A 21,888-nucleotide genomic window follows, 5' to 3' on the forward strand; every position below is an offset into this window, starting at 1 on the left:
TGCACATTTATCAATAAATTATGACACATTCGTATTTCATTTTCATTAGCAAAACTCATACACAAGGTACTTTTCACACTTGCAATTTCGGCTTAATAGCCACACACAAAGAGCATGATTTTGATTTGCTTAAAACATGATCTAATCAAATCATAATCTAAGTTCCATTACTCGAAAACTTACCTCGGATGTTGTCGAACGATTCCGATGGCTATTCGACCACTTTTTCCTTCCCTTTATCGGATTTAGTTCCCCTTTGCTCTTGAGCTTAATTTAACAAATAAATTGATTTAATCATTTGAGCATCGAAAAGAGGAACTCAAGGTACTTAGCCCACATATATTCATTAGACATTAAAGTCACATATGTACGGAATCATGAATCAAACTCAACACATTAGTTAGTACTCTCCTTAGCCGAATTTTCTAAGTCAAGATAAAGCCTTCAACATGCTTACTCATGGCCGAACAACATATCAACCTATGTACTCATTCATGTGGCCGATTATGCATGTTGATGTTGGGGCCAATTACATGTTTAATACCACACATGAATGGCATACATTTTACTAACTAATGCATTACGTATTGTAGCTCAATACACATCTATCATTTACTTCATAACCGAAACATCATCATAAGTAAATATATACCTTGAGATAGTATATATGTCATACCAAAACATCATGTGCAAACATATATACATATAGGTGCAAGGGCCGAATCTCAAGTTGATTATAACCAATATAAACATATATCCAAAACACAAATCTTACCTACCAAGCAATAAGCATAAATCATTCTTATGGATATACCATGGCCGAATACATCACAACACCATACCATTTCAATTTTGGTCATGGTTAAACGAAGAACTTAATGTCTCACTCAAAAATGCTAAAAAGAAAGTCCAAGAGCCATCAATCCACCATCACATGTATCATTAGCAAGCTTCATATTTAACATGCAATGGCATTAACACAAAATCCACCTTGGCCGAACATCATTCCCATGACATAGCAAAGATTTGAACCATGGGCTAATTAGAACTCAAGCTAGCATCTAAAAACATGCATGAATCTCATGGCACAACCTCAAACATACCTTAACTTAGATGCAAATATGGCCGAATATCTACAACCTTTCTCCTTTCAAACCGGCCAAGAAGAACCAAAGGATGAAGCTTTTCTTTTCTCTCTTTTTTTCTTCCTAGTTTTGGCTCAAAGAAAGGATGAAATTTTTTTTTTCTTTTTCTTCAACTCACGGCAATGGGGGGATCACACACCTTCTTTCTTTTTTTTTTTCATTTCTTTATTCCCCACCTTAGTTTAATGTTTCCTCCCATATTGCACCAACAAAACATGTCTATGACATGTTTTGCCCATAATCCTTTGTCATGGTCGGCCACTAGTTCTTAGATGGGGGATAATTGACATGCAAGTCCTCCTTTTTTATTACATGCACTATTTGATCCTTATAGATTAGCCTATCACATTTCAAAAGTGTCACACAAGTCCTATTGACTAAATTCACATGAAATTTACTAAATCGAAACTTAAAACTTTCACACATTCATAATCACATATTTTAGACAATAAATATCATATTCAAATAATTCGGTGACTCGGTTTAATGGTCCCGAAACCGCTTCCCGACTAGGGTCAATTTTGGGCTGCACAGGTTATATGAGATTGATTTGGTGATATACATGTTAAATAATATGAATCCAAAGAATGGGTAATAAATCTGCTTGGGATAGCACAGTAACTTGACTTCGGAAAATCACCATAAATTGTGGAAGTTGAGTTAGAGGCTAAATAAATTATGTCATGAAATCTTAATGAGTCTAGTTTTTATAAAAGAAACCGTGTAAGCAAAAGAGTTGCCAATAATGAGATATTTGAAGTGGCGTGGAACAGAGTCAAAATGACTTCGAGGTCCTCTGTTCTGTTTTCAGAAAATCATTATAAATGGTACAAAAATGGTTATAAGATAAAATTTATATTCTTAGACTCCCTAATAAGTCTAGTTTCAAATGAAATAAACGATAACATATTTCGAATTCTTTATAATGAGAAATTTGATTCGTAGTGAAGAGTGGTCAGATTAATCAAATAGTGAAACAGGGGAAACTTCAATAAAAACTTGGTATTGATTGGTCAAACCAAAAATTCTGAAAATTTGATGGATGGAAGATATATGAGTCTATTTTCGGGGAAAATTAACGGCACTTGATTTGGCATTTCTTAGCTCCAGTTATAAATAATTTAGTGACTGTTGCTCACGAAGACAACTTGTAGTGAATTTGTGATTTTGTTGCAAACATGGTTAAAACTTGTTAATGAGATGCTTTTCGAGTTCTTATGATCTTATTTGAAATTTCAATATTTGGTTTTAATTGAGTTCAGATTCAAGTGAGGTGAATTTGCTAAATATGCATTATGTTCATGGATACTTGGCCAAAATCGCAATTATCTAGGAATGATTTCTTGAAAATTTGAATAATCGATCTATAAGTAAATTAATTGTTTGCATTGCTTAAAACTTACTAAGCATTGAAGCTTATTCCGTGTTCTCTTTTCCATTTCTTATAGGTATATACTTTAGCTCGAGTTGGAAAGGCCGGAGATATCATCACACTATCTAGTCATTATGTGAGTTGAGAAGATTGTATATCATCATGGTTTAAGGCATGTATAGGATAGACTATAGGTAGAATGATATTTCGACTTTGTATACATTATAGCCATGCGAAGATGGCTTGCTCATTTTGTTTAGAGAAGCCTTATAATTGAACTAATGTGGTGAAATGTTTTAGTTATAACTTGATAGTAGTTAATTTGTTATTAGATATTCGGTTATGTTTTGATAGTGAGTCATTTTAGAAATTTATAAGAGCTCTTATGGAAAATCAATGAGACATGTTTGCATTGTTGATAATTTATGTCTGGTAAGTATCTTTGACCTTATAGAAGTTTTGTTTAGTCAAGTAATACCTCATAACCTTATTCCGGCAACGGATATAGGTTAGGAGTGTTACAGTGAAGCAAGCTGAACGATGGAACTGCGACAGGGATCAAAACCGGTTCAGGAGAGATGCTGGACCAACTGGTGCTGCAAACCGGAATGTTAAGAGAGCTAGGATGGAGGAACCAGTTCGAGCGATTCCGGTGAACACTGTTAGACCACAAGCTTGTGGAGATTATGGTAGAATACATTTGGGGGAATGTTGGAAACATTCTGGGGCTTGTCTTCATTGTGGATCAAAGGAACATAAGATCAGGGATTGCCCTAGGAGGCCAGCTCAGGCTCATGTGGTTGGACAAAGGGCTGTGCAACCCGTCCAACCAGCGCGAGGTGGACCGCTGCCGTCGAGAGGTCGTGGCCAAGGTCGCGATGGCAATGGCTATGGACGTGAGGCACCTGGTAGGGGTACTGTTAACACTGAGGCTCATCAGCCAGCTTTGGTATATGCTACTCATCGCCGCGAGGAGGGTGACGCACCTGATGTCATAACTGGTACGTTTTTTTATCTCTGACGTACCCTGTACTCTCTGATAGATGTGGGGTCAACTCATTCATATGTAGCATGTGATATTTCTGGGGCATTGGGTGTTCACTTTGAGGAGATTGTGTGTGGGGTAACTGTGATAAGTCCGTTAGGTCACTCAGTTAAAGTAGAGAAACTCTTTAGGGAGGTGCCTTTAGAGACTCAAGGTAGGATTTTCTATGGAGACTTAATGGAGTTACCGTTTGGAGAATTCGATTTGATTTTAGGGATGGATTGGCTAACTAGGCATAGGGCAACACTGGATTGTGCAGCTAAGAGGATGGTGTCAAGGACTATTAGGGATAAGGAGGTAATGATTATTGGGGAACGAAGAGATTACTTGTCCAATGTGGTATCGCTTTAAAGGCTAAGAAACTGATGCGTAAGGGATGCGAGGCGTACTTGGCTTTTGTAAATCAAGTTGAAACTGGGGTTCTGACTGTGGATACCATTAAGACTGTTAGGGAATTCCGAAATGTTTTCCCAAAAGAGCTCCCTAGATTGCCTCCGAATCGGGAAGTGGAGTTTGGAATTGATTTGTTGCCTAGAACAGCTCCAGTATCCATTGCACCCTATAGAATGGCATTGAAGGAGTTAGTGGAACTGAAAGCTCAAATCCAAGAGTTGTTAGATAGAGGCTTCATTAGACCTAGTCTGTCTCCATGGGGAGCACCGGTCCTGTTTGTGAAGAAAACGGACGGGACAATGTGCATGTGTATCGATTACCGCCAGTTGAACAAACTGACGATAAAGAAAAAATACCCATTGCCAAGGATTGATGATTTATTCGACCAACTTAGAAGAGCTTCTGTATTTTCCAAGATTGACCTTCGATCTGGATACCATCAGTTAAGGGTAAAGGAAGTGGATATTCATAAGACAGCATTCAAGACTCGATATGGTCATTACGAGTTCCTGGTTATGCCGTTTGGGTTGACAAACGCACCTGCCGCTTTCATGGATCTTATGAATCGAGTGTTCCAACCTTACTTCGATCGATTCGTGGTAGTTTTCATCGATGATATTCTGGTATACTCGAAAACTGAGGAGAAACATGAGGAGCATCTACGACAGTCTTGCAAGTCTTTGAGAGAAGCAATTGTATGCAAAGTTTAGTAAGTGTGAATTTTGGTTGCAAGAAGTGGCTTTTCTAGGTCATGTGGTTTCTGGTGAAGGAATTAGAGTGGATCCTCGAAAAGTTGAGGCAGTTCTGGGATGGAAGCCACCAAAATCAGTATCGAAAATCTGGAGTTTTCTGGGTTTGGTAGGCTATTACCAAAGGTTCGTAGAATGATTCTCTCTGATTGTTGCACCATTGACAAAACTATTAAGGAAAAGGGTAACATTTTTCTGGACTGAGAATCAACAGAAAGCTTTTGACTATTTGAAAAAGGTATTGATTGAAGCACCAGTGTTGATTCAACCAGAGTCTGGGAAGGGCTTCACTATGTACAGTGATGCGTCGCATGTGGGGTTAGGATGTGTACTGATGCAAGGGGGTAAGGTGGTCGCTTATGCTTCGCGACAGCTTAAGCCACATGAAACGAACTACCCTACGCACGATTTAGAGCTAGCAGCAATGATCTTCACGTTGAAAATCTGGAGACATTACTTGTATGGAGAAAAGTGTATCATATACACAGACCATAAGAGCCTAAAGTATCTATTAACTCAGAAGGAGTTAAACCTTAGATAACGAAGATAGGTAGAGTTGCTTAAGGATTACGACTGTTCGACTGAGTACCATCCAAGTAAGGCTAACGTGGTGGCTGATGCGTTGAGTTGAAGGGTTGTTTCTGATTTGAGAGCCTTGTTTGCACGTTTGAGTCTGTTTGACGATGGAAGTCTGTTAGCAGAATTGCAAGTGAGGCCTACTTGGACTGAGCAGATTAAAGAAAAATAGTTGAAGGATGATTCATTGGTTCTTCGATTTCAGCAAGTTGAGAAGAGTGAGAATGAGGATTTTGGACTGAATACTGAAGGAGTTTTATACTTCCGAGGAAGAATTTGTGTTTCGAAGGACTCTGATTTGAGACAGTCAATATTGAAGGAAGCTTATCGGGGACTTTGTGCCATGCATCCTGCAGGGAAAAAGTTGTATCACGACTTGCGAGAACTGTACTGGTGGCCTGGGCTTAGACGAGAAGTAACATAATTCGTGGGGAAATGTCTGACATGCCAGCAAGTGAAAGCTGATCATCAATTTCCTTCTGGATACTACAACCGGTGAAAATTCCATTGTGGAAGTGGGAGAGAGTCACTATGGACTTTGTGAGTGGGCTACCTTTGACACCCACCAAGAAAGATTCTGTGTGGGTAGTGGTGGATAGGTTAACAAAATCTGCCCATTTCATACCAGTTCGTACTGATTACTCCCTGCAAAAGTTGGCTAGGTTGTATGTGGCAGAGATAGTGCGACTACATGGAGTGCCAGTGTCGATTATTTTTGACCGAGACCCTAGGTTTACATCTCAGTTCTGGAAGAAGTTGCAGGAGGCATTGGGTACCCGCTGATTTCAAGATCGCTTTCACCCACAGACAAATGGACAGTCGGAGAGGGTTATTCAGATTTTGGAGGATATGTTAAGGGGTTGTATCATCGATTTTCGTGGGAGTTGGGAGGACTATTTGCCATTGGCGGAGTTTGCATACAATAACAGCTACCAAGCAAGTATTCAGATGGCTCCATATGAGGCACTTTATGGGCGGAGATGTCGTACGCCTACGTGTTAGACAGAGTTGGGTGAACGATAAGTACTTGGACCGGAGTTGGCGGCAGATACCGAGAGGAAGGTTAAGTTTATAAGAGATCGATTAAAGGAGGCATCTGATAGACAGAAATCGTATGCGGATCTAAAGCGCAAAGAGATTGAGTTCGCTGTTGGGGATATGGTTTTCTTAAAGGTTTCACCTTGGAAGAAGATTTTGAGATTCGGCAAGAAAGGCAAATTGAATCCGCGGTTTATAGGGCCGTATCGGGTTCTTAAGCGGGTAGGGCCAGTAGCGTATCAGTTAAAGTTACCACCAGAGTTGGATAGAATCCATGACGTCTTTCATGTGTCTATGTTAAGACGATATCGATCGGATCCCTCGCATATTGTGCCAGTGGAGGAGATTGAAGTAAGGACTGATTTGACCTTTGAGGAAGAGCCCATACAAATTTTAGATCAAGAAGCTAGAGTTCTCAGAAGGAAGTCAGTTCCGTTGGTAAAAGTACTGTGGCGTAATCATGGAAGGGAAGAAGCTACTTGGGAATCAGAAAATACTATGCATCAACAATACCCTCAACTATTTGGATCAGGTAAACTTCGAGGCCGAAATTTTTTTTAAGGGGGCAAAGTTGTAACACCCCAATTTTCGAGAATTCTGTGAGTTTTGGAAAATTTTAAATTTTGGTGTTTTGTCTGCTTGGCGTAGATTTAATCAGGTTAGTGGGTCTCTAGAAGGCCCAAGTTTAAGTTAAAATCTGATAATTTTAGTTAATTTTAATTCTATAGAAAAAGGGGTTCTGGTTAGCTGGGCTTTAAGGTATTAATTGGGTAAAATAAAACACAAGGAAGCCCATGGTAAGTTGGCTTGTGGCGTCACTTGGGGGCTTGAGAGGTGGCGTGTGGATGACCAAGGAGAGCTAAGGTTCGATTCGCAAGGTAAGAAAACTGTGATATTAATTTTTATGTGCAGAAAAGGTAAGTAATGGAACCTAAGTGAAAGACTGTCAGGAGGAGTTTAAATTGCTCAAGGGATTGAGTAAGGAGGGGATAAGGGAGAGGATTCAGGAGCTGATTGGGGAGAGTAGTAATGGCCGAATAGTGGACTCTTGAGGAGCAAGAGTTGGTCGGCTAAGGGTTTCTTTTGGGGGGCAAAATTTGGCTAGGTTTAGTGCCAGTATAAATTCGGCATTAGGGGGAAAGTTGTGCCGTTTGCTGGCCATTCTCCACTTTTTTCTTTTCTCCTCTTCTCTTTAACTTTTTCTTTTTCTTCTTTTCCCCCACAACCGAATCTCTCTAACCACCTGTGCATCTCCATCTTTTGCTTCAAACGTTTCTAAAACCTTCATAGCCATTGCCATAAAAAGCCAAAATCCTGAAACCCAACTTTCTTCTGTTCCGGTTTCTCCTAGCCAATTTTATTGTCTTTTCCATCATTCTTGACTGATTCTCTAGTTCTCTAAACCTCAAGGTTCTGTCGACAAGACCATAGCAAAAGCCTCCTATTTCATCTTTCTTTACACAGTTTCAACAAAAGTCGAAAACCCCACTCTCTTAGGGACTTGGCCGAATAGTGAGATCATTGAAGGCTCGACTTTTGTTATCATTTGAGGGCTTAGATCGGCATCAGAATTGAGTAGAAATTAATTGGGATCATTGACCGAAGGAACCGGTGGTAAGTCTTTTCAATCTAGTCTTTATTTCATATTTTAGAAAAACCGAAACCCCTAAAGGTTAGGGAGGCTGTCGACTTGGACTTGTAGCCCTAAGGGGTTGTGATAACTATTTTGTCTTGATAATAATATGATCTAGAGGCTGCTGATCAAGGGCTTGGACAAGTGGAGCAACGGGATCTAAGTCTAGTCGCAAACTTCCATAAAGGTAGGATTGCTAGTGCCTAAGGTCTTATGACTGAATAAGGTAAGGAGTTATTATGTAGTTCGTTTCGGCAGTAGATTAACATGGTAGTAATATAATTGTAGCTAGTTCAAGCGTGGATCTCGTCAATGAATCGTCATAAAACAGGTGCGTAATTGACACCCTTTCTTAGTCTAGATCGACAAAAGCCGAAAAGCCAAAATGTCAAAAATTGGTATTTTGTAGATTTGCAAGTGTGTGAGTGCTCGTGAGGTAAATCGATTAATGTTTTTGGTAAGCTGCAATGCTTGGACTACAAAGTGCATGATTTCTGTGCCCTCGATATTTTTGGCCTTATTGGGTCAAAATTGGAATAAAAGGCCAACGGGCCCAATTCGGTAAGAACCTTCAGTAAGTGATTCTGTTAGTACGTGAAAGGTAGGAGTATGCATGAAAAACCCTAAAATAGATAAATTACTGAAATACCTTTAAAAGTGGAAAATTTACGCTTTACCCCTAGGAGATAAATTACCAAATACCCCTAGGTTAAATTAACCTAAATGCATGTTTGATTGTTGTTATTTCTTCGCATACCATGTTGTTATTATCGATGCATGGACTGGGATATTGATGGAGGAAATCTTGAAAGTGGCTCGTCCACATCTTCAAGGCTTTGCCTCAATTTATCGTTAATCGAGCGAGCAAAGCACAAGAATCAGTGAGTGTAGGGTTTGGGTGGGTTGAGCTATTCCCACATGGAGTGTAGGGCTGTACAGGCGGAGTGTAGTGGTTGGTGGGTTGAGTAGACTCCCAATGGGCTTGCTTATGTTTATTGATATTGCATGTATTTTGAAATGGGCCTATGGGCTATATCATTATCTGAATAAGGGGCTAAGGCCCGTTTAATGTAATCTGAAAAGGCTCGCCCAAGATCATCAAGTATCTCTGAATGGGCTTAGGCCCAATGGGCTTGAGTTGACTTGGGCTTTGGATGGGTTTTCTTTACACACTAAGTTTCCAAACTCACCCTTTCTTTAACCTTACAGGTGGGCCTTGATGTGGGTGTCTTGGAGCCGGAGGGGATTCAGAGTGGCCATGGTGAACGCTTTTGGGTTTGAAAAAGAGACTGGTTTTCTTAAGCTATTTTTAATTACTATTTAATTTTTGCGTTGTAATAAGGCCATTTTAACTTTATTTTCTTCTTTGATTTTTTGGGATTATATTATTTTAAATAACTTTTAATTGATGGATAATAACTCAAATGGGCTAGACTTAGGGCGCGATTTCAAAACGATGCTTGTTTTAAAATAACACGACGTAACGAATATTCAATTTACCAAAGATAACCACTCAAAGAAATTTCAATTTGTTATAACTAAGTGTGGCAATGGATGTGGGCATGTCTAGGATTGGATCCAATCGAAGAGCTTGGTACTTAAGCAACCTTCATGGCTCACCTCCTCTATTACGGATACCTACCTGGTGCCCAGCTTCCATTCACTTAGTTAGCTTAACAGAAGTCGACTTTTAAAACACTAAAAAGGGAACATGGGTTTTTAACTTCAATGTGGCATGTCGGATTCGGCCATAACGTCTGGGCCAGGTTTGGGGTGCTACACATTACAAATCAATAATATTAGTAACCATTTTATAACTTTTCATTGTTGGATGACCAAAATTAAAACATACTAGTAGTTGGGTGACTAGTGTTGAAGCTTATTGTAACACCCCAAACCCGGCCTAGACGTTATGGCCATATCTGGTAATGTCACACGATAGTGTTTTTGAAACCTTGTTGTTACAACGAAAACATTCCATGTTATTATCTTTAGTAAACCTTTGTTAGAACTTAGGAAGTCATCTTTATTCATTTAAAACATTTGTTTTGAAACATCCCTCGTTGCGGAAGCTTTAATAAAACAGTCTAAATTATCATGCATTTAGAAAACACTTTAACTTTTTGAAAACTGAATTTCCTACGACCAGCAGGTATAAATCCATAAAGTAAAATAAATAAATAAAAACTCAAATTTAAAACCAAAGTCCCAAAGGGTCCTTAAATTACAACCCAAATAATCAATAATAATCAAATTATATATCATAAATTGAAAACCATGAAGTACAAAAATTACTGTGGTCACCGCTGAGTCCTCTGTCACACCGATTCGTCTAAGTCTGGGGACTACCTATGCACATTAAACAAAAAGGGTGAGTTTACTTAAACTAAGTGTGTAATCCCACAGAAACAAACAAACAATTAGTATTCACAGTGCAGAGTTGAACAGTCTTTGGCCTAAGCCCTTTTCAATATCAGTGACTGTTTGGGCTTTAGCCCATCTTAGTACAGTGTCAAAAATGCAGTAGGGCCTTAGCCCATCACAATATCAATAGCAGTAACAGTTATGCAGTAGCAAAATCCTACCCAATCAGTCCCTACACACCATATCTGTCCAACCCTACACTTCATGTTATAATCAACCGACCCATCTCTACACTCCAAGTAGTACTGAATGCGGCGCAAAACAGTAGTTTGCAGCTAAGCTGCCAGTAAATTAGGCTTATAGCCTTTCAGTACATTTCCTCCGAATAACAACCCCCAACCCAATTCAATGCAACATACAATGGATGATATGTTATTATGCAATTTCAGTACATATATTCAATTCAGATATTAACATGCTCAGTACATATGTCATTCAGTTAATTTCACATATTTAGGGGTCTAAGTAGCGGTTACCGACCTTATAGTAGGTTCACAGTCGACTTGGGCTACCCGTGCAACCTTAGAAATATTTCGGTAAAAATACAACTACTGAGAATTGAACACAACTCAGAATTTTGCCCCAACACAACTCTTAACTGAAATTGGAGCAAAAATATTGTCTCCACACCATCTTAGGAAATTGAACATAAGACCTTTAACACTCCAACACTCCACTTAACCACTAGACCAGCAGGCCTATTCTGATATAAACTTACCAACAATTAAACTTAAGCCCTTTGCACAAGGTTAAGGCTTTTTTTATAAAAATATCAAAATTTCCCTAAGTAAGGCTTGAACTTGGAAGCTCACACACACACCCAAAACATTTAACCACTGAAGCATATACACACTTGTATATCACATATACACGAAAACAAAAATTAAAATTTTAGGGCGTTACACTTATCCTTAAAAAAAAGTTTTAATCAAAACAATATTATGTCTATGTTAATGTCGATGTCGAAAAAGAATTGCCACGTGTTGCATCTTTATTTGTTGAAGGTATCACAAATTTTTTTAATGTTCGTGTATGGAGTAATAGTTTAGTTATCATTTTGGAAGAAAAATTAAATATCAAAATGAGAAAAAATATAGATAAGTAGGGAAAATTTATATACAAAAATAATTAATAAATAAAATAATGATTGGGATTTCATGTATAGAATTTTTATGTCAAAGAAGTCAAATACCTTTCGTCTACATATTAATGTCTCCATCCTAGTAACTTTTCCGATTTAGTTCATTGGAGGTGCTACATAATTCATCACTGGACATTTATAGTAGTTTTATATATTAAAAAGAAAATTATGAAGTGTTTTAGTTGCTAAGGATTAAAGGGACTAATAGTATGGTAGTTAAAGCAAAGTCAAGTCACATAATTTCATTGACCTTTTAGATCTTAAGAACCCCTTACTTCTTTAATTTGTAATTGTTGCTGCTCTCCAATTGTTAATTTAAGGCTAAGCTCAATTATAAAAAAAAAAAATTTGAATTAAAATTGAAAACTATAGGACCTGCTAGCACTTTGTTTTTTTTTTTTTTATATATTGGGATTATGTTGCTTGATCTGAGTTTTAAAAAAAAATATGGTTGTCAGTAAAAAAAACTCTGAATGAAATTTAAAAGGAAAATAAGCCCTCAATAAAATTTACTATCTAATTATTAAAGAAGAAAATTAATAAATCAAACTCATTCGTTAACGTTGATTAAGTTTATCCATTAAATTTTACTAGTGTGGTTCATCGATTAATCAAATGACAACATGTGGTAGTCATGTGTATATCATATTAACATCAAAAATATTTTTAAAATAAATAATTTTAATAAATAAATAATTATTTAAAATAATTATTTAAGAAATCTAGAATGACATTAGACAACTTGTTGTCCAAATTCATTTGAACTTGGACAGATTTGTCTATGTTTAGGTTTATCGTAAATGTGATTTCTAAATAGTTTTAAACCTTTGTTAATATTTAATAATTTTAATATTTTTATAACTTCTTATAATTATTAATAATTTTATTTTTATTTTTTGTATTTTAAGCAATTATCTAAAGAACCACATTCGAGACTAATTTGGACAACCATTTCTCTAAATTTATCCTAGATGTGATTTTTAAAATAAATATTTTGAAAAATTATTTATTCTTGAAGGATTTTTATTTTTATGTTTTTGAAATACTTGTTTATGTGATATTTTACCATGTCAGCATAATGTACATGTGGCCATCACATGTCACCGTTCGATTAGTCTATTAGCCGCATCAGGAAATCTCAAAGGTCAAATTTGATCAACATTAATGGAGGAGCCTGATTGATTAATTTTTCATCTTTAAGAGCTTAATTGAATACCAAATTTTATTAAGGACTTAATTGACATTTTAATTTTAATAATGCATCAAATAATAAATTTAATTCTTCAAAACACATTGATATCAATATAAAAAACGTTAGCCAATATGACTATATCTGTATATATGTTTTAAAAATCTAATTTTGTTCAAGCTAGGTTGAACTTTTCTTACATGACCTAAGTCACGGAACAATGACATTATAACACGAATAAAGGGGAAGAAATTGTCGAGATTTAGATTCATATGAATTTCCATTACTGGTAATCGAACAAACAACAGGCCCCAACGGCAGCTTCTTGTGGGTTACTTGCGAAACAACCATCATTACTAGAAGGGATTCCAATAGCTAAGCTTCAAAACCCACATCATTGTTCTTTAGTCTTATCTACTATGGCCTTTCTTGAGATTTTCATTAGTTTTTGCGTCTGCATTAAAAACATTTCCTTTTTCTGATGCTGCTCAAACTTGTAACATGGGACTTTGTTGTCGACCTATCGTTCCTTGTTATTAAATTTTACTTGATGATAGCTTTCTTTAAAAAGAATTAGTTTGGCTTTGTTCCACTAGGGTTGCTTTGCTTGCTTATATATCTAGGCTCTAAATGGATTCAGCTTGAACAAATCGATCTCTACTCATATTCATTTGTTTATTTTTAAGTTTGTTTATATTCATTAAAACTTTTAATATTTTGTTTCTATTTGTTTATTTAAAATTATTTGTGTTTATGTTCATTCATTAAAGTTAAATAAAAATATTTATGAACATTAAATGAATATGTTTCAGAAACATTAAACAAATATGTTCAATAACATGTTTAAAATATATAATTGAACATATTCAAGAACAATATTCATAAATAATAAACAAATAAATAATAAATAATCATATATATTATTTTTATATAAAATAGTCAATTATAATTATTTATAATTATATTATAAATAAAAAAGCATATAAACTGTAATAATTTTATTAATATATACTAATAAAACAATACACGAGTTTTAAATAAACATAAATGAATTTGTTCATGAATATAAATGAACCAAATAAATTTTATTAATATTCGATTTATTTAATAAAAACCTTAAAATCTTGTTTATATTCATTCATTTAACTTAATACACGAATAAAAATCCAATTGATGATTTCAAAGCCTCAAAACATGGGATTTTAAAATAATAAAAAACTTCCATTTTTCCAAAGAGTGGAACCTTAACAGATGTGAAAATGGGTTTATCTTTCTTGACAGCACCTCTAAAAAGCAGGGGCATATGATGCAGGTGCAAGAGAACGCTTAAAAGACAATTTCTATTATATCAAACATTCAACAAGTTTTTTGTGACGTAAAAGATCCGCACTTCTCCATTTTTAACATTGCGTAAGGCGATGTAGATCTTAATCTTATTCTTTTCCTTCACGATGTTGACTCTCGGGAAGTTTGATCTGCCAATCACAGCTTCAATTTCTATTAATCTATTCAATTTTACACCTCGGCTAAAACTAGCTTCCATTTGGCGGTAGGCCGGTGGCTACAACATTTGTTAGATAACAGTCACAGTCTAACAGAGGAATGGATGATGGGACATAAACCAATGGAGGAGTTTTTACTGTTGTGATATAATTATTTCTTGTGATAATTATCTGTGACTTAAGAAGCTTAGTGCATTTGTTTCAAAGAATTGTCCAATGGTGGGACAAGCCTCTAGGCCAAAATCAGATGTTGTTGAAGATTACTACAATTGAAACTCCTGTATTATTATTATTATTATTATTATTATTATTATTATTATTATTACTACTACTATTATCTCCTTAAATAAAGTAAATAATAAAGAGCTATTACTAGGTCAAAAGCCTTAGTCAAAATTGGTGCCCACTTGTTCAGTTAGGCATCATCCCATAGATTCACCAGCACATTGAAGAGGATATGCATGCCACTGTTACTGCTTAAATTTAAGAGTATTAATTTACTGCTTTGTTTGATAAAATAGAAATAAAAGTACATAAATAAAAAAAATTAAGGGTACAAGATGAAAAATATAAATTTTCTTTTAATCTATTGCTTAGTAGAATTAAAAAATAAAAGAATTTTTTTAAAAAAAATACATAATTTTGAACCAACATATACATCTCTCACATTTTCTCACCTCTTATCATCCTAATTTTGAAAGATTGATTTTTTATGCATTAGGATGAAAAATAATCACCTCTCATATTTTCTTTTCTCCCAATATTCTTCCCTACCTAGGACACTCACATTTTATTTTCTTTCCACTTTTCCACTCCCTCATTTTCTCCTTTCACTTTTTCACTTAACCAAGCACATCTTAAAAGAGCATTCGATACAATAGAAAATTATAACTTGCATCAGAATTTATTTAGTGAGGTAGTGATTCCTGAGTTTGATATGCTAAAAACTATCAACTTTTTTTGGGAATATAACTTTTCTTTGGGAGTTACTTTCCTTCAACCATGAGAATGTTATTTTTTTAAATATTGGTAAGAAAATAACTTTTTTATGTGTTGCTACCTTAAGTTGCTCGTTTACTTAAAATGAGAATTGCAATGGAGTTGCTAGATTGCAATAGCCACTACAGTTTGACACTGCTAAAACTGTGTAGTTCGGTTTCCTTACATCTGCAGAGTCTAGCTCAGTGAGTAATTCCACTATTTTAATCTACAATACAATAAGTTATTCACACTCTATTATTCCCCAATTATAGAACTCTCACATTTGTATCTAAAGACAAACACTCACCTCCAAATCCCCCTTGAGAACTTGGCCAGTAAACACTCAACAATGTTTATAGTATCAACTCTCGTAAGATAGTTCCACAACAAACATATTACAAGACAGTCAATTAGCTCTCATTCAAAACCTATACAAGCCTCCAAACATATATCGAGTTCGGCTTGCTAACATAGAATCTAAATGAATACAAAGTAACTCCTTAAAAATAGCTATTATATCAATGACAATCAAATCAAAATCACTCAAAGATATACTCTCCAAAATCAGTAGCACTATCTCGATCACATCTCCACAATCCAAGAAGTTAATTGATTCACACAAATCCAATCCAATCTATAGTTGACACTGCCAACTGCCACTTTATTGCTTTCAACTTATTTTAACTCAACACTAAATAATCGAGAAGTTAAATTTTATATTTGATACAAAATTATCCTTTTTCTTATTTATTTTCATAATGCAATACTTCATCACCAAAAATAATAAAATTTAATTTTAAATTTATTTTAAATACTATTGAATTACATTTTAATTTAATATATATGAAATGTTTAAATTTTTTTTGAAATTAATAATATATTAATGAGATAAATATATTAATTATTTTATTTAAAATATATAAACAATATTAAAATAAACAGATTAGATTAAATTACTTGTTTTTTAATAGTAATTACTTATTTGTTAATAATAAACTAACTTTTGTAAATAATAAATATCATTGAAAAATATTAAAATTAATCAAATTTATATATTTTTTAATGGAAACAATTTTAAAATTTACTATCACATTCATGGTAAAGTGTTTAGTTCATCAAATATATCAATGTATTCTGCTTAGGATTTTAATTAGTACTTTTTAATATACCAAACGTTATAATGTTATATTTTGATAATCACAATTTTAATAATTACATTCCTACAAATCACATTTCATTAGAATCTTATAAAGAGAAAATATCAAATGTCAGAATTCACCATTTTAAATTCTTACATTTAAAAATAGAATAAATTTCATAACTCGAAAAATATGGTCAAATCTAATAGAGATTAAAATATTAAAATTAAAATATTTAGTTACCAAAGTGTTGTGAGTACGACTTTTGCAATCTCGCAAGAAAAATAGAATTATTTTAACTATTGTGAAATAAAATAAACTAATAAAAAGACATAACCTAAGTAACAATAATTTAAAATATTTAAAAATAATTGATGTGATAGAAATTTTTAACATCAGGCGCAAAGTTAAATTTAGGGTAGAACTGATCATAAATTATAGTTATTTTATTGCTTAATGATAAACCGGTTAAAATTGTCGAAGAACAACTTCAAAATCACCAATTGTTTTTTAATTTGTAAATTAATTGCGAGAATAACTTAACTATTAACCCTTACTAGTTGAAATATTAAAAGTTTTGATGGATTGGAAGAAAGGGAGAAGAATATATTTCTAGACATAGCATGCATCTTCGATAGGGAGACTAAAGATTTTATAATGAAAATATTGGATGGTTGTGAGTTTTTCCCAGATATTGGAATTGATGTTCTTATTAAGAAATCTCTTATAAAATTTGACAGACACAACCAATATATCCAGATGCATGACTTGTTGAAAGAAATGGGAAGAAAAATTGTTAAAGATAAATCAGTAGATGAACCTGGAAAACGTTGTAGATTGTGGGAGGAAAATGACATCCATCATGTCCTAACAAAAAATACAGTAAATTATTCCAATATATAAAGTTAATTTTTACAACTTTTATCGAGACTCTCCTACTATTTTAATTCGCTAATAGCCTATAGATTAAAAACACCTACTCTAATTATAATTAATAAAATCAACCATGCAATTCCTTTAAATTAAATCACCATCATAACATAATTCAAATGTTCTCTCAATTAAACTATGTTAACTTATTCTAATTATTAGAATAAAAGAATAATTATAGATATAAATACTCTAATTAGTTGTATATTATTCTAAATACTGACCAAAGGCCATTTTTAGAAGAACACAATGATAATAATAATATGTTAGAAGGATACTAATAATAATAAGGGACAATCCTATTCTGTAATGAGTAAGGGTGAGTTTGGATGGACGGTAGAGTGTGGTGCGTTTAGCTTATTTTTTTGTCTTACGTTACAACATCATTACAGTATCTAATCTCATTACTACTATTGTTTTTATACTAACTATAGATAAACGCATCCTACAAATCCCACAATTCTATTAAAACCAAGCTTCTGTCTCTGCTCTCAGTAAAACAGAATGCCGAAAATTATATAGAAAAATAAAGGGAAAAAAATTTCACATTTGCCTTTTTGTCAAGGTCGAAAATATTCTCTTATAGGAGAAGATTTATATTTCAAGTGACCCTCTATAAAGATAATACAAAATAATTTTTTTTTTTGAAACTGAATTCAGATTGGGCTTTTTTGAGCTAAATTCAAAATACAAACAAAATCCTAATGAGCAACGTAAAAGGCCAAAAGATGGGTTTTGGCCCATGACTCACAAATCAAAGGTGGGTTCATAAACCCAACAATAAAACAGACAAATAAAACCAAAGTATAAAGCAACCAGCCTAAGAATTCAAAAACATAAAGTAAAATAAATATCAGAAGGGTCTGGAGCCATCATAATGGCACCTTTGTGTTGCCCAATCAGAGAAGATCTGGTCATCGTCCTGTCCCATCATCTGCCTTTACTTCAACTAAACGCTTCCAGAATTCCAATGCGACCGATTATCTAACCTTTTTGATGTTTTCGTTTCGGTCTCTTCATATTTCCATTTCATTTTCAGTCTGGTTCCCTCTCCTTTTCCATAACCCTCAACCTCTCATCATACTCAAGAACGTTGCCGATCAGGTAAAAGTCTTTCTTTTTCTTTAGCGTTTCTGTTGTGAGAATATGTGCTAATTTATTCGTTGTGCGTGGGTTGTGTCCGACCCGGATATTTTCATTTTTGGCCAATAACTGCTGGATATCATGGATTTATGCCCCAATCATAGATCTGTCTCTGTCTCTTCCTTTGCATTTCTTTATGACTCCTAATGCATCTCCTTCGATGATGATTTGTGGCCATTGCATGTCGATGCCGATTCGAGCTGCTTCCCTACAAGCGATTGCTTCAGCAGTGTAAGCTGATACAACTTGGCGATAGATTTCAGAAAATGACAAAAGAACTTTGCCTTCATTATCCCTTGCTACAATCCCCACTGCCGATTGACAAGTAGTACCATCATATGCTGCATCAAAGTTGATCTTCACGAACGGACTTGGTGGATATTCCCAACGCTTGACGACCTGAAAAGACGATGGTATGTTGTTTTTGGCTCCATCTAATTCTGAAATATATCTGTTTACATAATCTGCTCTCTTTGCCTGATCTACTAGTTTTTTCATGTATTCGCTTGTTCCTGTCCCCCCAAATGGCCCACAAAGTGCAACAAAAAATCCTACACTGGAGTGAAGATATCTGTTCAAAAACCCGAGTAAGCCACTCTTTAAACTCCAGATGTGTTATCTTAAGAAACTCCGCAAAAGATAAAACTTCCCATACGCCTTGTGTAACAGGGCATTCCCGAAAAATATGGTTCATGGTTTCAGCTGCTTCTCCACAGCGAGGACAACGTGTATCATTTGAAAGCTTGCGATGCTGCATGTTAATCTGTGTGGGAAGATAATTCCAGGATATTTTCCAAATTGAGATTTTTATCTTAGATGGCAGATTGAGTAGCCAAAGTCTTTTGTAGAATTTTTTGTAGTCGTTTTGTAAAGCATAAGCTCTAGGAATACTTAAAATGCCCTGTAATAGTTTATAGGAACTGCGGACCATGAATTCTCCCGATGGCTCCCCCCTCCAGGCCAGAATGTCATCATGAGGCTCTCCTGATAGCGGAATACGCAAAATCTTTACAGCTACATCTTCCGGGAAGGTAGATTCTATCCACTCTTTTTTCCATGTTCTACTGCTATCATCAATTAACTCAGCAACATTAAAGTCACTTAAATTATTAACATAAGATGATAATCTGAAAATTATGCAAATCTGGTACCCAAGCATCATTCAAAGCTGAAATTCTTGATCCCTTTCCTACTTTCCAGCAAAGGCACTCTGCTAAAACGCCTTTCGTAGCCCATATACTTTTCCATCTGAATGAACGGTTGTTTCCCAGTCTTGAATTTAAAAAATCCCCTCCTAGAAAATACTTGGCTTTTAAAACTTTCGCAACTAATGTATTGGGATTGTTTAGAATTCTCCAACCCTGTTTGGCTAAAAGAGCTATGTTAAATTTAGTCATGCGCCTAAATCCCATCCCTCCATCATCTTTATGTTGACACAAATATTCTACTGACACCAGTGAATGCCTTTCCTCCTATGTGCCTTTTGCCACCAAAATTTCGCGATGATCTGTTCAAATTCACTACAGAACGAATTAGTTAGCAGAAAGCATGACATTGCGTATGTCGGTATTGCTTGCAACACAGATTTGATGAAAACTTCCTTGCCTCCTAGGGACAAGAATCTAGTGCTCCAGCCTTTGATTCTTAAGAGAGCCTTCTCCTTTAGATTTTTAAAGGCCTCTTTTCTCCGTCTACCAACCATATTAGGAAGGCCCAAGTATTTTTCCATATCTGATGAACGTTGCACCCCTAGGATTGTAGTGATTTCGCGTTTATTTCCTTTTAGTGTATTAGAGTTGTAAAAAATTGTGGATTTATTGAAATTTACGCATTGACCAAAATAGTCCTCATACTCATTTAAGATTCTTTTTAACAACCTCGCTCCATTATCTGTTGCTTCCCCAAATAGTATGCAGTCGTCTGCGAAGAGTAAATGGGAGATCCCCGGCCCTCCCCTGCTTGCTTTTGCTCTTTTAATTAGACCTTCTTTCATAGCCAATCTCATTAGTGACGAAAGCCCCTCACTGCATAAAAGAAAAAGAAATGGACTAAGGGGATCTCCCTGACACAAGCCTCTAGAAGCTTGAAAAGTTCTTCCTCTTTTACCGTTGATGTTAACAACATAGGATGCTATAGTAATACATCTCAGAATGACTTTGACCCAATTTTTTGCAAAACCCATCTCTACCATAACTGCCTTCAGAAAACTCCATTCTAGCCTATCATAAGCCTTGCTCATATCAAGTTTGGCTGCCATGTATCCTTTTTTCCCTATATGTTTATTCCGAAATGTGTGTAAGATTTCATAAGCTAGAATAAAATTATCAGAAATTAAACGCCCTGGTACAAACGCACTTTGGGCCGCATCAATACATCTCCTGATTACTGCTTGAAATCTGGTGGCAATTATCTTTGCCACAATTTTATATAGGACCGAACACAAACTAATAGGTCTGAAGTTAGCCAGATTGGAAGGATTTTGTGTTTTCGGGATCAGTACTATATCTGTTGAATTTAGGGGACCAAAATTTTGGCCTCCATTTAGGATTCCTAAACAGAAAGTTACGACATCTTTACCAACAATGTGCCAAAATCGTTGAAAAAAGACTGCTGGAAATCCATCTGGTCCTAGTGCTTTAGTTGGTTTCATTCCTTTTAAGGCTGTAAACACTTCTTCTTCAGTATAAGATGACAATAATACTGCATAGATATCAGACGAAATACTTTCCTCGATACCTGTTAAGATGTGAGAAAAATCCCCCACTCCATTTGACATAAATAACTTTTGAAAATATGAAGTAACAGCTTCATTAATTTGATATTCTTCTGTAGCCTCTTTTCTTCCATCAAGCTCTAACCTAGATATGGTGTTTGTTTTCCTTCTAAACGATGCATACTTATGGAAAAAAGCTGAATTCTTATCCCCTACTTTGAGCCAATTCGCTCTTGCCCTCTGTTCCCAGTAGATTTCATCTCTATCGATTTCCATATTTAAATGGATCCTCGTATCAATGATCTTTGCCAACGTGTCATCATCTCGTTCTTGGGCCAGCAACAGTTCAAGATCCTTTGTTAACTTTTTCTTGAACCCTTCTCTCCCCTTCTTGATTGATCCCTCCCACTGCTTAAGCCTCTTCTGTAACTGTTCCAGTTTCTCCACAATTGTGCCTATATTAGAAACCCACGATTCCTTAATAACTTTCTCCAAGGATTCCTCTGTAATCCACCATGCCTCAAATTTAAATTGAGCTTTTCTATGGTAATTGTGCTCACTCTTAGTATTTAGGAGTAGTGGACAGTGGTCCGACATCGAGTGAGTTAAATGATGAATAGTGCCTGCAGAAAAAAGAGCCTTTCATTTTTCATTAGCAACTCCCCGATCAAGCCTTTCCTTTATGTTTGTTTCTGCAAAATTTCCTCTTTCCCAAGTAAACCAGGCCCCTGAAAATCCTATATCTTCCAATTGACATTCTTCTAGAGTCTCACGA

The sequence above is a fragment of the Gossypium arboreum genome, chromosome 6 (genome assembly GCF_025698485.1).
Source record: "Gossypium arboreum isolate Shixiya-1 chromosome 6, ASM2569848v2, whole genome shotgun sequence".
NCBI lineage: Eukaryota > Viridiplantae > Streptophyta > Magnoliopsida > Malvales > Malvaceae > Gossypium > Gossypium arboreum.